This window comes from Genypterus blacodes, unplaced genomic scaffold (assembly GCF_046128005.1).
Source record: "Genypterus blacodes isolate CSIRO-AG114 ecotype Tasmania unplaced genomic scaffold, CSIRO-AGI_Gbla_v1 ptg000019l_1, whole genome shotgun sequence".
NCBI classification, from domain to species: domain Eukaryota; kingdom Metazoa; phylum Chordata; class Actinopteri; order Ophidiiformes; family Ophidiidae; genus Genypterus; species Genypterus blacodes.
This window is the reverse complement of record NW_027466832.1, coordinates 2,287,916-2,302,827: the sequence shown is the minus strand read 5'-3', so window position 1 is coordinate 2,302,827 and position 14,912 is coordinate 2,287,916.

The following is a 14,912-nucleotide window of genomic DNA, read 5'->3' as shown; positions in this document are numbered from 1 at the left end:
CGGTCTGTGAAGCGCTCCTCTGGCTCCACGCATGCGCTATATTGGACCGCAGCAAAGCCTTTTGTGTAGTGACCTTCAGCCGTGCAGGGAGCGGCGGCGGCGCAGCGGAGGCGGCCTCTTCCAAAAAGCCTACAGTATTGTGGCGATAACACGATTGTTAAATAGTATACACATTTGAAATCACTTTTATTCTACTAATAATGTAATACTTAATAATTAATTACACAATTACGGATAGTGAAGGGTAAATTAAGTTGTAATTGCCAGGGATTATAATCACTAATTCTAGTCATCATAACACATTCTGTTTATGTAATTACATTTTAAGTTTGTTGAGGATCTACCTGTAGTACAACTGATACTGTGAAATGTGCATCAGAGTGGCTCAATTAATTTGTTACTCTCCTCATTCAGCATCTCCTCTGCAGATGGGCCGATGGATTTGCAGATATTGCAAAACACTGTACTGAGAAGTTGAAATGAGACTTCAAAAAGGAAGTGTTTTGTTAAATAATAAGTTGCAGTTTTATGAATTCCAATGTTTAAAATAAATTCCAGTGGAGTTTGCAAGCTAAAGTCACACACGTTGGGGAAGCGCAAAGAGTTTCTTATCTTCAAAAGGTGGGCCCTGCAGAAAAAGTTTGGGAACCACTGCATTAACCAGAGCCGTGAATTAGTGTCCACTAGTGTCCACTCACTGAATAGGCATCAGTAATACAGCATCTTAACACATTGAAGTATTGTTTATGTTTGCATGTTTTTAGCATAGAGCAGAGCTGGGGAATAAGAAATCAAAGCACTTCATATGACGACTTTTTCTATTAAAATATGAATGATTGAAAAAATATCATGACCATGACTTTGACGGAGCATGGAAGAGGTCTGTTATGGTCTTTTCTACCCGGCCCATCTCTGAATCAGCTACAAGGGTGTTGAAAAGGATTTTTAAGATGCCCAAGCCTATGTCAACACCATATCCACTGGCTGCCATTACAAAATAACACACTGCATTTCAAGGTTCTCCTACTCTGTTCTTCTGTTCACTAAAACCTATACTTGTACAGGTTATGCTCCTACTATGAACAAGGTCAAAGGTCATCATTTATTTTTATTTACCCAGTATGGGGTCTCAAAAAAGATCTTGTTGATCTTATCTTTACATAATTCAGATTCTGCGGGATGTTCTCTCCCTTTATCTGGTAGCTGCTACATTCATCAACTGTGTGGCAACAATTTGACTTCCCGAGTTTTACACTGCTGTCTCCTCCGGGGAGATTACAGTAGCTACATATGCAAGCTAATGCTCCTCTAAGGTGTCCAGGTATCAGTTGTGTTTGGTGTTTGTTGTGCCAGCCTTGCCCTGTCGGACCTCCTACAGGGGTTGCACCAGCTGCGCCGCTCGGTAAATAAAGCAGTGGTAGACCTGGACGTGGTGGGTATAAAAGTTCTTAACTGGGTCTTTGTGATGCTGTGCCCAAGGAAGTCGATGGTGGTAAATCTGAAAGGTCACTTTGCTGGCTTGCAGATCAAGCTGTAAGGAATGTCCCTGGCCCAATGATGCAAACCAGTGTCATGGCGACGGAGGACGGATCGCACTCTAGCTTCCAGGAGTAATTGTTTTTAGTTACAGTTCGACACCCTTGTTTATCTGACTCAATAATAATAATAATAATAATAATAATAATAATAATATAATATAATATAATATAATATAATATAATATAATATAATATAATATAATATAATATAATATAATAATATATTGAAAAACTTAATAAATTATTAGATTCAAATTATTTGATCCTGACAAGTCAATAGTTATATTTTTAAGTTTAAATTCTCTGTTTAGGTAAGGGGAACTGTGACACAGCCTTATTTCAAACTGAGGCTAGATTACTTGTTCAGACAGGGTGTGCCTGAAGTCGCACAGGAGTCATATTGGTTGGTCTACATATACAGCATGTATGTGAACGCCACAGACATGTTCTGGAGCCGTTTGACTTTAGTTAAGGGATGTAGTGGCAAGCATGTCAGGTTAGCTCAGAGGCTGGGCTGGCATGCTTTAAGCTCTACCATCCACACATACGTACATTATCTGACAGGCCAGATGCAATTCAATTATTCAATTCAAATGTATTGATATAGCACCAGATCACAACAAACGTTATCTCAAGGCACTTAACATACAGAGTATTGAAAGCAGCCCAACATTCCCCCATGAGCAAGCACTTGGCAACAGCGGCAAGGAAAAACTCCCCTTTAACAGAAGGAAACTTTTGTCAGAACTGGGCTCTAGATGGGTGGCCATCTGCCTTGACCGGTTGGGTTGAGAGAGAAAGAGAGAAAGAGAGAGAGAGAGAAGCACAGCAACAACAATGAAAAAAAATAATATAAATTCAGTGGAAAAAATAATAAATACATAACAATAAATACAAATAAATATGACTAATGATATTAATACTAATATCAGGACAGGGTCTTCGTCTCTAAGGGACAAGCTTTCACAGAAAACTCAGGGGAAGAAGTACAGTAAGTTGAATGCAGTGATAATGCAATGAAATGGATATGGACAGATAGAGAGGAGTAGAGAGGAGCTCATCAAGGGAAGTCCTCCAACAATCTAAGCCTATAGCAGAAAAACTTGGGGCAGGGCCAAGGCAAGCCTGGCCGGCCCTAACTATAAGCTTTGAATAAGTAGATTCGAGAAAGTTTTAAGCCTGTTTATAAGCGTAGAGAGGGTATCGTAGCAGCGATCAGCGTTAATCTTCTATTTCGCCCGCCAGCTCGTAAGTATGGCCCTTCCTTCCTCTCCCTCCTGCTCTAACTCCTGCTCCCTGCTCTAAGCTTTCTGAGTTGAAAACGGACAAATGCGAGTTCGAGTTATTGTCTCTGGCCCCCTCCCCGCAAAGGGTAATGATGAGAGGTTTAGCAGGCCTCCACCCTAATGCTCCCAGAGCCCATCTACTTTGAAAAAATATTGACCATGCACTAAAGTGACTCGCTAGTTTAGAGCCTGCCAGGTCACAGGCTCTCGGAGAACCTGTTAGGCACTCGTCTGCTGTGGTTGGAGACTCTCCCAATAGTTTAACTCACTCCATTGAGACTGTGCTTCCTCGCTCTAATATCTAATATCTTAGCATATAAGGTTTTCTACTAACACGCCACGCAAAATTGACTGTGTAGTGTCAGTACAGCACACTCGTTACAGAGGTGCTCGCTACTCTTACACTAACAACCTGATTAATATATGTGCACAGGATTCACCGTGCCCCCCTGTGAAAGTGACTGGCATAAATATGGGCCAGATTAATATCAGATCCCTAGCTAGCAAATCACTCTCAGTTAATGATGTGATTCAAGAGCATAGCCTTGACATGTCGAGCCTCTGCGAGACATGGCTCAAGGACGATGACCACATGCCTTTAAGTTAAGCGTCTCCCCCCTGTTTCACCCATGCTTATGCTGGACGCTCCTCCAAAAAGGGTGGTGGCGTAGGCTTTATTTTTTACTCAGTCTCTCAACCTTGTCACCAGGAGATGCGGTAACTCTGACTTCTCGTTGTTAGAGCTTCTAATTCTCAATCCAGCACCTTTCAAGGCAGGAAATCAACCCTCCATCTGTTCAGTGGTCATCTACCGCCCTCCCAGCCCTTATACTAAGTTGTTAGATGAATTCTCCACTTTTATTACAGACAAGGTAACTCATGTCGACAATATCATAGTTCTGGGAGATTTTAATATCCACTTAGAAAATAGAAACGATTCATTTTGTAGAGCTTTCACCAACCTCATTGACTCAGTGGGCTTTTACCAATACGTCCAGAGCCAACCCACAGGGGTGGCCACAGGCTAGATCTAGTTCTGGCACGTGGGTTAAGGCGTGACCAGTGTAAAAATATTTCCCATTCTGCCTTCTTTAGCCGCACTATAGGTCCTAGCGTCATTAACAAGCTTGCTGTGGAACTACCACAAGCCCTAGAGGTATTAAGACCTAATATGGCCTCATTAGATACTCTAACGGACAACATGAACTCCCTTCTAGCCAACACTTTGGAGTCCATCGCTCCTCTAAAGCAAAGGTCCTGCAAACGGGACAAAGTGGCCCCTTAGTTCTCGAATGACATCCAGTCACTTAAACAAGCGGTTCGAATGGAAGTGGCGTCTGAACAAACTAGATGTTTGACGCCTGATCTGATAGCATTTTATACTATAAACGAGCACTTCGTTCTGCACGCGTTAGCTTTTATTCAAAACTAATTGATGACAATTAAGCAAGCCTAAGTTCCTCTTTGACACAGTGGCACAGCTTTCGAGTAAACCTGCAAAGTCAGCTCTGAGCTTGTACCAAATGACCTCATGGAGTTTTTTACGAACAAAATTGATGATATGAAAACATCAATCGATAACTCTTCTCCCATGACAACAACATTTTCTGATCTCGCCCCTACCAGGGACCCTCTGACCTGCACATCAAGCCTTTTTGAGACAGTCTCACTGGCCAGTTTTGAGAAGTTATTGCCCCCTCCAAGCCCACTACCTGCTTACTTGATCCTATTCCTGCTAAAATTATAAAGGACCTATGCCTGGTGCTTGGGGCCTCTTTTCATCAAGTCATAAACCTGCCGCTTCCTTCGGGGTTGTGCCTGCTGCTTTTAAAACAGCTGTCATTAAACCCTTTCCAAAAAAGCCCACCTTAAACCCAGATGGCTTACATAACTACAGACCTAGCTCAAATCTCTCTTTCCTCTCTAAAATTCTTGAGCGTCTGGTAGCAAATCAGCTTACCGATGTGTGCTATATGATGTGTGCGTGTGTGTGTGTGCGTGTGGTAAGCTGTGTAAGTATTATTGTTGTTGTTGCTCCACTTGCGCACCTGAGGGCACTGGAGGTAATTATTCATGTAGTCTATAAGGGAGAGTCACAGGTGAATGGTGATTGGGGAATTAGGAACTGGGAAGCCACACAGTTTTTCAACCGTATCGTATCGTACTGGTGCGGATGTGGTCTTGGCTTGTCCTGTTGTTTGTTGGTGTTTTTGTTTGTTTTATATTAGGAGCTCGGCTTTATATTCAGTGCACCCGGTGTTTTTGGGTAAAGCTTTCTTCAATCTCAAGCAAATTAAAATGTCAAACGCATAGCAAATGGAGGACCTCGTTCTTGCATCCTGATGCGTTGGAAATGCCTTAAAATTAAAAGTGGCCTTTTTTTGTTGTTCTATTGCCACTACAACACTGTTAATAACATTTGATCCAATAATACATTTCAATCAATCATCATATTAAGTTATGCAATATCAGTGTTACAAAATTATATAGGGTGTAGGGTGTTGGGGCTCTGTGGTGTTGTGGAATAATGCCTTTATTTTGGAGTAACCGGTTGTGGGGAGTTAGCGTGGTGGCCGTTGAGACACACGAGCCTACTGCGGTTGTAATGAGTTTGTAAATAAAGTTAGACTCCGATTAAGTCGTTGTAGGAGCCTAATTATAAGAATAACTTGACATGGTGTCAGAACTGGGCGACTTGTAAGCAAAAAAAAAAGAAAGAGAGAAGAAGAGGAAAGTTTATCGTTTTGGGGGAGGAATCGGGGAAGAGCCCGCAGGTATGGCGCAACCTACACCACCTGCTTCGTTTACAATACAACCTCCAGAGCCATTCGATTTTACCAAGCCTCAGGAATGGGAGCGTTGGATCAGGAGATTCGACCGCTTTCGGCTTGCAAGCAACTTAAACGCGACGTTGGAGGAAAACCAGGTGAACACGTTAGTGTATTGCATGGGCGATCAAGCCGAAGATGTGCTGAAGGGGCTAACGTTAACTGCAGATGAGAGGGAGGAATACACAAATGTCAAGGCGGGCTTTGATGCATTTTTTGTGCCTAAAAATAATGTAATCTACAAAAGAGCCAAGTTCAATCAGCGTGTGCAACTGCCGGGAGAAACGGTGGAGTCCTTCATCACTGCCCTATACGGATTAGCCGAACACTGCAACTATGGACAGTTACGGAATGAACTGATCCGCGACAGGTTAGTGGTCGGGCTGAGAAACGTCTCATTGTCAGAAAAACTACAGCTAGACAGAGACCTAACCCTTGAAACTGCTATAACTAAGACGAAACAGTCTGAGGAAATTAGACGACAGCAGTCTGACTTAAGAGGAGAGTATGGCGGTGCTAGCACGTGCTCTAATGTCAATGCTGTGCATGCTAAAAGCTACAGAAAACCTAAATTTCCCTCAAAGCCTCAGCCACAAGCACAAACACCAGGTTCAAAGGCCTGTTATAGATGTGGAAAAATGCCCTTGCATGGAATAATGGAATGCCCTGCTAAAGATGCTGTGTGTCACAATTGTGGCAAAAAGGGACATTATGGCAAAGTGTTCAGAAACAGTGCAAAATCTCTGAATGCTGTCACGGCAGAGGAAGAAGAGAGCTTTTTCCTGGGAGCTGTGGATGCTGGAAAAGACCCGTGGACAGTGCAGCTACAGGTGAGACAAAAAAAAGTGTGCTTTAAAATAGACACTGGTGCTGATGTCACTGCCCTGCCAGCCGAGGTGTACCATGACATTACAGGGGGGCATGATGTGAAGCGCCTGGCAGTGTCGACACGCCCATTGTTTGGGCCAGGTGGCAATGTACTCGCTGTCCTAGGTGTAGCCAGAGAAACACTGCGCAGAGGCAAAATGACAGCCATAGAGGACATTTATGTTGTAAAAGACCTGCACACTGCACTGTTGGGAAGGCCTGCCATAGAAAAGCTTCAGCTTGTGTACAGAGTTGACAGCATCACTATGGAATCAGTGAAACAACAGTATCCGAAGCTGTGTAGCGGCTTGGGTCGTGTTCAGAGGCCATACTCAATTAAATTAAAGCCAGAGGCTGTGCCCTTTTCTCTCCACACACCACGCAGAGTCCCTCTGCCGCTTATGGGAAAAGTGAAGGAGGAGATAGACCGTATGGAGAAGATGGGCGTAATCACCAAGATTGGGGAGCCGACTGATTGGTGTGCCGGGATGGTGGTGGTGCCGAAAAAAACAGGTGATGTTCGCATTTGTGTGGATTTCACAATGATGAATGGAGCAGTATGCAGAGAAAAGTTTATTCTTCCTTCTGTTGAACACACTCTTGGCATGCTAGCGGGCGCAACAGTATTCAGCAAATTAGATGCAAACATGGGCTTTTGGCAAGTACCATTGACAAAAGAGTCTGCCAAATACACCACCTTCATCACGCCTTTTTGGCGCTACCATTTCAACCGTCTACCCTTTGGCATAGCATCAGCCCCCGAGCATTTTCAAAAGATGATGGTGACAGAAGTGACCGGTGGCCTGGAGGGGGTACTGTGTCACATGGATGACATCCTGGTCTGGGGACAGACTCAGGAGGAGCATGATGTGCGGCTACATGCGGTGCTAGAGAAGGCACAAAAGGCCGGCATTACGCTCAACATGGACAAATGTGAGCTTACACGCCACACAGTCAAATTCCTGGGTCATGTAATTTCAGCAGATGGAGTGAAGCCAGATCCAGAGAAGACGAGAGCAGTACAAGAGATGGATACACCCAAGAATGTCAGCGAACTCAGGAGTTTTCTGGGCATGGTCAATCAGCTGGGCCGCTTCTTGTCTAACCTGGCTGAAAAATACTAAGTGCTACGAGAAATGCTGTCCAAGAAGAACCACTGGTACCGGGGGACAGAGCAGCAGGCCGCCTTTGATCAGTTGAAAACAGAGCTGTCATCCACACCAGTGCTCGCACTATTACAACCCAAACAGCGCACTAAAAATCTCGGCTGATGCCTCTTCCTTTGGCCTGGGGGCAGTCCTGCTGCAGAAGAGCGAGGCCATGTGGTCACCTGTGGCATATGCGTCCAGGTCAATGACACCAACGGAGCAGCGCTATGCTCAAGTAGAGAAGGAGGCATTGGCTGCAACGTGGGCATGCGAAAGGTTCAGCTGTTTCATCCTGGGAAGACCATTCGAGCTGGAAACTGACCATAAGCCGTTGGTGAGTCTTCTGGGAGGGAAAGCTTTGGATGACCTCCCACCAAGAATCCAAAGATTTAGGATGAGACTCATGAGGTAAGACTATACAGTCAATCATGTCCCTGGCAAGAGCCTGTGGACAGCCGACACCTTATGTCGTGCTCCTCTGAGAGCCGCAAGAGCGCGCACAGATACAAGCCTACTAGAGGACACCAACATCTATGTAGACTCTGTCATCGGCAACATTCCTGTCAGTGGAGATTATCTGAGCAGCCTACGCAAGCACCTGAAGGCAGACAGCACATGCTCTGCACTGATGAAGTACTGCACAGACGGCTGGCCTGACAAAAGCCAACTACAGGGAGTGCTGAGACAGTATTGGGCTGATAGAGCAGTGCTGACTGTGCATGATGGACTGCTGCTGCGGGGCACAAGGCTCGTCATCCCATCAGCCTTACAAGGTGATGTGCTGCAGAGACTACATGAGGGACACCTGGGGGTGACGAAGTGCAGGGGCCGGGCCAAACAGATGGTATGGTGGCCTGGACTCAGCAGCCAGCTGAATGATATGGTGCTGAAATGTAGAACCTGCATTCAAGAGAGAAGGAACGTCAAAGAGCCGCTGATGCCCACGGAGATGCCAGACAGGCCTTGGCAAACCTTGGGAGCTGACTTGTTCACGCTGAAAGGCAAGGCCTATCTACTAGTTGTAGATTATTTCTCAAGGTATGTGGAAGTTGCGCTGCTGTCGCCCACAAGGTCCACAGATGTGGTGGTGCACCTAAAATCCATGTTTTCTCGTCATGGAATTTGTAAATTTCTTAGAAGTGACAATGGGCCCCAGTTCTCAGGTAGCCACTGGAAAGCCTTTGCAGCAGAGTATGGCTTTGTGCATATCACGAGCAGCCCCAGGTTTCCTCAGAGCAATGGGGAGGCGGAACGTGCTGTACAAACTGTGAAAAACCTGTTAACAGAGGCATCAGACCCATATCTTGCATTGCTGGCCTACAGAGCAAGGCCTCTACAGAACGGCTATAGCCCGCCCGAGCTGTTGATGGGGCGCCGCCTGCGCACTACAGTTCCTGCCCTTCCAACCCTGCTGAATCCAGTTTTGCCTGACTACGACGCGCTGGAGGCCAAAGAAAGGGAGAAGAGGAGGAACGACGCAAGATCCTTCGACAAGAGACACGGAGCGAGAAACCTGGAGCCACTCGAACCTGGGGAGGAAGTGTTGATCACCGATGCACGAGTCCAGGGCACAGTGCTATCTACACACAACGCCCCTCGCTCTGATATCGTCCAGGTGCCTCAGGGCACACTGAGGAGGAACTGGCATCACTTGGTGCCACTGCAGACCAACAGTGGGGTAGTCGACGCTGATGAGCCACTGTCTGGAGGAGATTCACCTGCACCAGAGCCAGCTCCACCTGTAACAACTTCACCCAGCAGAGAGGGCCCCACCTAAGAGACTGTGCGGACCAGGTGTGGGAGAGAAGTTAGAAAGCCACAGAGACTTGATTGGTCATTTATTGATTTGTTTTCTAAAAAAAAAAAAGAAGAAAAAAAAGAGTGTTATGGATTGCAAAATTGTTCTGCTTTACTGTTGTTACTGTTTACATGCACCTGAAACCTAAGAGTTTAAGTATGAAGAACACAGCCTGCTAAAAGTATGGTTCACAGTATGGTACTGTGTAAGTTATTTTTATTTCTATTTTGCATGCTTGAAACAGGGACAGATCAGGGACAGGTCTTCCAGCAAAAGGGCAGAATAAACCCCTTAAGACCTGCAGAGACAAAGGTAGTCCACCCTTTGATCTCAAAGAAAGGGAGATGTGGTGTTGTGGAATAATGCCTTTATTTTGCAGTAACCGGATGTGGGGAGTTAGCGTGGTGGCCGTTGAGACACACGAGCCTACTGCGGTTGTAATGAGTTTGTAAATAAAGTTAGACTCCGATTAAGTCGTGTACGAGCCTCATTATAAGAATAACTTGACAGGCTCCACCACCCAAACCCAATTCTATTGAATTTAGACAATTCAGTCAATCAATCTCATATCAGCAGTCGTGAACTCTCTGTCACATTGACCCTTTGCACTCTGCTTTAAGGAAATGTACACATTACAAACCATTACTACTGTATCTTCCATGTTGCATGGGGTCTCCTACAACATGTTTTTTTTTTTAACCAACTGCCATTCAAATTAATTTTGGAGTTATAAAGTTCAAATGCTATGGAAACTTTATTGTGCAAATGAAAACATTTTAGAGTACAACAACAACAAAATGCAGTTTGCTCCCTTGCTCAACGTAGTTGAAGGCAAATCATGGCGCAGTGGCCACCACTGTTGCCAGCAAGAAGGTCCTGGGTCGACCCCCAGCCGAATAGGATCTTTCTGTGTGGAGTTTGCATCTTCTCTCTCTTCTCATTGGATACCATACAATGAGCCAACGTGCACACCAGGAGCAGTAAGGGGTTCAGCGTCTTACTTGGAACTTGGAAAACATAACTCCACCGAGGACAGATATGTCTCTGTAAAATCAATAGTTACCAAGTAATGTGCTTCACAGTGAGAACATGCAATAAAAGATTCTCCTGTTCACCTGAAATGCCAATCCTTACAACTGGCCCCAGGCCGACATGCCATTGTTTACCTGGTATGCCATGGTTCCCGATTTGCCTTTGTCAAGGTACTACAACACCATCATATTTGCATGCAAAACCAGTTTACATTCACATTTAGCAGATCCTTTATCCAAAGTGACGTACACATGAGGTTTCGATACAACACAAGCAAAGATCTAATCCGGAGAGATCAACAAGAGTAAAGAAAGAACGCCTTTATTGTCTCAGCCTTCCAACATCTCAGGACAACAAGGGAGAAATGTTTGGATTGAGATTAAGGGCCTCATTGTGAAGGTGGCACCAGGCGCTGTTTGTTGGCTGAGCAGAGTTGGCGTGAGGGAGAATAAACCTGAATGAGAGAGTTTAGATAAGTGGGTACCATATTGGACCCTGTTTTGCAGGGGGAATCAAGGACTTGGACTTATACAGGAAACATAGTGTCTTATAATAAATATAAGAGACCATGAATAGTGTATACGAGTATGATGGGGTGTGTGTAAGAGATAGATACTGCATGTGAGAAAGTTTGATAGTGAGAGCAAGTATGAATTATGTCTCAACAGAATCAGAATCAAATTCAGAATCGCTTTATTAGCCAGTTAAATTAACACTTAAGAGGAATTTGCTCTGGGCCTTGGTGTGTACAAATAACATAAAAAGACAACAAGAAACAACACTTAAAACAACATGTAAAACAACATGTAAGAACAGCAGCTCGGGAATAATTATATTAAAAAACACACTAAATGAAATAAATTAACTAAATGAATACTGTTGAATAAAGTGTTAAAAAACGTGCAGGGGTTTATTGTAATAAATTAACTGAATTGAATACTGTTAAGTAAAGTAAAGTGAAGGTGCAGGGGTTTGTTGTGAAGTTAGTGGAAGACCCGGGCCTTGTTGATAAGACCCACTGCAGAGGGAAAGAAGCTGGATTTGTGGCGTGAGGTTTTAGTCCTGATGGACCTCAGCCTCCTGCCAGAGGGGAGGGGTTTGTGTCCAGGGTGGGAGGGGTCGGCAAGAATCTTGGCCTGCCCGCTTGAGGGTCCGGGAGTCGTACAGGTCCTGGAGGGACGGCAGATTGCAGCCGATCACCTTCTCCGCACAGCGTATGACACGCTTGCAGCCTGCCCTTGTCCTTGGCAGTAGCTGCAGCGAACCAGACGGTGATGGAGGAGGTGAGGATGGACTCAATGATGGCAGAGTAAAAGTGTATCATCATTGTCTTTGGCAGGCTGAACTTCTTCAGCTGCCGCAGGAAGAACATCCTTTGCTGTGCTTTTTTGGTGAAGGAGCTGATGTTGAGCTCCCACTAGGTCCTGGGATATAATGGATCCCAGGAAACGAAAAGACTCCACAGTGTCAACTGGGGAGTCACACAAAGTGATGGGGGTGGGTGGGGCTGCGTTCAGTCGGACTGATTGATGACTAGAGTAAGGCACGGAAAGCCTTAGGAAAGGAACCATTTACAAAAATATCAGGGAATCTATCCTCGGAAAATCACCTTTGTGAAACGCTGATCTGACACTGATGTGGAAACGCTACATTTTAGTGGCGGGATGCCGTCACTTCACAGGACACAAAATCGACATGCGTTGTGGGAAATGTACTTTGTAGTTTATGGACAATGTATGCTTATAAGCAGCTTAGGCGTTTATTTTGCTCTCGCGGGTCACAAATACTGACGTGGCGGGTCGGATTTGGCCCACGGGCCTTGAGTTTGACTCCTGTGGCATAGGGTCATGGGGAGTGCAAAGGCAAAACTATCTTATTTAATTTAGTTAATTTATTTAATTTTGTGTGTTTTTTAACTAATTTCAATTTCTTTGCATAGTTGTTGTCTTATATGTTTCATATGTTGATCGCACCAATAACCAGAGTGTAAACTTAATTTGCATTAAAAGCTATTCTGATTCTGACTCTGACTCTGACCTTGCAGTGCTCAGAGGTGGGAATTTGGCATGAGAGGCTGTTGCTGTATTTGCATGAGCCACTCCTTGTTAACTTGTGAGGTGCACAGGATCTAGAGGACACAAAACCTATGACTGCAAGTGCACACAGAACTGGCCAACACAATTTGTAAGAAAACGGCAATACAATGGAAATAATATATATATTAATGGATCATCCAGCACATTTATATTGTTGGGTATGCTGACACAACTCATAGAGGGAATAATTTTTTTTAAACTCTAATGATAAAAAAAAAACAACCCATATTGTACATTGCCCCATTTAGGCTACAGCTTAATCCTTGACTATGGTGCATGTGGCTGTGGTCCCTTATCATCACCATGTCTCAAATGGGTCAGATGACTTATATGAGTATCTGAGTCATTCTGACATCTGTTGTTGCTCTGTCTCCCAGTCTGCCTGAGGGATTAGCATCCAGCTCTGAAAATCGGTACTGTACAGTTAAGATTTGTTGTCCTGTTGCTCAGTGAGCCCAAGACACAAAGATCGGATTAGGAGATCTATTTCCACTGGAGGAAAAGGTACAAATGAATGAAATGAAGCAGTGCTTCACATTTTGAAGTTGCACAAGCATTCAGGTCAAGATTTGACTCATACTGTTGCCACGCATGGATCCTTTTGAATCTTTATAATGTTAGGAGCCTGGCTGCAGCTCTATCAGTGCCAGTCCTTCATATTTTACACTCACTAGCATGATGACAACATAATGACATTTTCAGGTGAAATGTATTAAAGACTGAAAGTCAGAATCAGATATAACAGACTTTTATTTAAAATGTAAAAATATCATGAATTGTGAATACCTGCTGCTTTGAGTTTGCTTGCAAAAGAGTTATCTTCACCTTTTGAATTTGTATAATTATTTGCCTCCTCGCCTACGGGTTTAATGCAAATTCCGTTGGTAATTCCAAAAACATCTAAAATGTATATTCTCAGGATGTGTACTTAATTTTAATATGTTGAGGTTTAATATCCAAATATGAGTTAATCATAGAGGCACAATGTAGGTGTATTTATGTGGAAAACTATCTTTAGTCGGTTGTTACATTTATATATTTGTTATTATATCACCTTGCATTTATTGCTTGTGGGCAATACACAAAGAAAGAAGTCCATTCATGTGGTTGTCATGTTCACATCAAAGGGTTCTCTGGTTTATTGTGAAATGCATGAAGGAGAGTGTGATTTAGACCTCCATTGATCAATATTAGTTTCAAAACATTCAAAAGCATTGTGTGTAAATGGTAATGAATCAGTAGGAAATCATTACTAGCTTTGCAAAGCTTTTTGCAGCTTTTTAGTTAATTGTTTGACATGTACAGTGTCACATGAACCGTGTTTCCACGCTAGAGACCCACCTATTTTTTCTCAGGAGTTGGTTGAGACTAGGTGTGAGTAATTGCTGTACTGACTGTACTTTGAGTAAACTCTATTTAAATCCCATCTGCTATCTAGAAAACACAAAGTGAATGTTTTCTTAGGCGGTTCAGACATCAAATCGGGATGCCTCCTGGATGTCTCCCATGGGATGTGTTCAAGGCTGGTCCAACTTGGAGACCACAGGACAGCCCCAGAATATCCTGGAATCAGCCTATGATGGGATCTGTAGAATAGAATAGAATAGAATAGAATAGAATAGAAACACCATGCAATGGAAATTTGAAATTTGTCTTGCGTGCCCCTCTTACACACACACACACATGCTTTACAGAGGGGTCAGCGCAGGGCAGCCATGATACGGCGCCCGTGGAGCAGTGGAGAACTGTAGTTGCCTACACTGCTGTTTGACATCATCCTGTAAAAATTGTACCTATGAGATCATCACATCAGCATCACTGATGCCATCCTTGACTCTGAGTCCACACTACTGTGCCATGTTCCCACAACCTTCAGCGGCCGTGGCTTCCTGCTGTTTCAATTTCAATCTACTTGTACTTCATATTGCCTATTTTACCTCAGGTTCTTCGAAAAAAGTTAAACAAGAATAATAATAATTGTACAACCTCCCCCCTCTTTCTGTATAAAACACGATCTCCATAATGTCCTATAACTGTATGCGCACAGTCATGTCAAATGCTTGCTCCAATAAAAATATACGACAACAAACATCCATGGCTTTGTGCTCTTTTGTTCTTCTAGGCCTGATAAATGCGATTCCTACATCACATGACTTTCGGGATTTCCATGACCGCATGAACTCTGCAAGACGATAGAGGAAAGCGCTCAGCAGCGGGCGCAGTGTGCAGGTTGTCCGCTAGGGGACACGGCTGGTGTGGGCGCGTTGGGCCAGTGTGCAGGGTTAGATCCGCTCACAGCAAACACACTCAGCACAGCGG